Raw genomic sequence first — 2,500 nt, 5'->3', positions numbered from 1 at the left:
CACCATCCAGGGCCAGTCCTAGGCATAGGCGAACTAGGCTGTCGCCTAGGGCGCCAAATGCCTGGGGGGCGCCAAATGCCCCCCCCCCCCAAAAAAAAATCTTTCAATAATTTTGTCTCTATGAATTTCATGTCTCTATGAAAATATGTCTCAGCCTACTGTCTATTTTTGTCTTGAAACCATTGTTGTCCATATTTTTACTGTTGAATGTGTGGGTGGTGATGAGGCAGTACTGCTGGCTTAATGTGGTGGTGGCGCCCCTAAAACATTTTTGGGGGGGCATCAAATCATATTCTCGCCTAGGGCACCTAAATGCCTAGCCCTGATCACCATACATCTCATGCACCAGATTTTTCATATTTTTCCTTACATAGTTGATCTTATGAGAGACTCCCATTCAAAGCTGCTTTAGCAAAGTTTAGCATTGACCAGAAGCTCCTTATATAGTAGCCTTTGTGCAACCCCATGGCCTTAGTAACCTTCATCATTTTCAGATTACAATATACAGTTTCAGTCAAAGTAAACCATGTGTGTTGCCTCAAACCTGTAGTGGCTCTGATATATTTGTTCACTGTGTTGTTGCAGCAGCAGATTGTTTTGGTTTGATAATGGTGTAGTATGGTATTGACAAGCGACCTCATTCGTTTCTCCACTGGGGAATGATGATGTGTTTGTTATTGGTTTACTTTGATCCAGCTGTGGCTGCCAGGTAGATGGATCATTTCTGCCACTAGAATGAGCTGCTATCCTAGCAACCATTACTGAAAAACCAAGAGAGAGAGAGAGAGAGAGGGAGAGAGAGAGAGACAGAGAGAGAGAGACAGAGAGAGAGAGAGAGAGAGAGAGAAGGGGAGAAGGTAATTGTGTGTATTGTGTGTATTGTGTGTTCCCCCCCCTGCTGAATATAGTACATTGGCTTTCGTTGTGCTTATTGTGTGCTTCTGTTCTGCAGCCATAATTTCATCATATGTCATCATCTCTCATATGAGGCAGGAATTTCACAGGGGACCCAGTGGCAAATATAGTATGGTATCCTAACTACCGGTAACTCCATACCAGTTTATGAATGAATGAATGAATGAATGGTCTTTATTGTCATTAATATAGTACAGGTACCAAACAACGAAATTTAGGAGGGGGGGCTCCCCTGGTGCTAGGAAAAAAGACTAAAAACAAGAAGGGAAAAGAGCTGGTTTACATAAATAAAGGCTATGTACACTATCCACTATACTATACTATACAATAAAACACTGTGCTGTACTCTATGCTATGCTATAAATAGCCTAACATTTCCTATCTCTGAACCTTATGTACACAAGGGTTGTCCTATTGCACATAGTGTTATTGCACATTCATTTAAAGTGTCGCAGTTTGCAGGTTTGAAATGTTCACAGTTGTATTTCAATATTGCACTTATGTTTATCTAACTCCTAGGTCATTCACATGTCAGTCAAATGTATCTAATCTTCCAGTTTTCCTCAGCTAGCTTCCTAGCTGCTCATACTACATTCAATACACCTGGAAAACCCCTCAGGAATCATGCAGGCTAGATCCTATCTCAAAAGTCTCACACACAGAGTGACATAGCTATAACTTCCATGACACTACAGAAGTACCTACTTCTGCAAATCTTCTAATAAAGTTTTCAATCAATCAATCACACTGACTTTCATAGCCCTTGCTTGCTGCATCTCGAATATGTAAACCCTAACACACTAACAATCAGTTGTGTTTAGGAGGACTTCAGCTTTCTTTTTAACAGTGTGTTGCTTTTTAGGAAACATGTTGTATGGCGTTACAAAATAGCAGTGTAATACAACAATCCCAATGATGATGTCAGCTTGTTATTGACTTTCCCAGTCTGAATGACTGAGCAAAGGGATAGGGGGGGGCTGGGGTGTAATTAATCTATGGCTAGCGGTGCCCGGCCAGGCAAAAATGAGCGGTAGTGTGTGTGGGGGATGGGCGCAGAGCATTGTTGTGACTGGTGGCTGGCTGCAAAGCACCGGGGGGGGGGGTGTTTCATCAACGTCGCTAAAGGAAAATCCTGGCTTATTTCGTTAAGTCTCGCGAGACCCTTAAAAAGATCCAGGCATATCTTGATAGATCTCGCGAGACTTGTCAGAATAAGCCTAGATTTTCCTTTAGCGACGTTGATGGAATTACCCCCCGGGACTCGACGGGGAGGCCTTGGGTATTTTCGCCTTTTCCGTCTGATTGGTGGAGCATAGTGACGGGGTATGGCCCCATTTGATTTTTGGGTTTTGAAACTGTGAACCAAAGCTTCAAGTATGACCGTGATTGAAAGAGCTTTTTTCCTTTTTACAGTTATTTAATGTTGAAAATGATTGAATCATTTCTTTATGTATGAACGAATAAACTGATGTATTATTAAAAATCATATTGGGTAATTATTACTCCCAAATGTTGTGAATGATATGAATCGAATGTTATATTATTATATAAATGCGTTAATCATTTGTGAAATATTTAGTGATAT

The sequence above is a fragment of the Nansenia antarctica genome (assembly GCF_963989245.1).
Source record: "Nansenia antarctica genome assembly, chromosome: 12".
Taxonomy (NCBI): Eukaryota; Metazoa; Chordata; class Actinopteri; order Argentiniformes; family Microstomatidae; genus Nansenia; species Nansenia antarctica.
The sequence above is the reverse complement of the archived record's forward strand: the minus strand, read 5'-3'. Positions refer to the sequence as shown.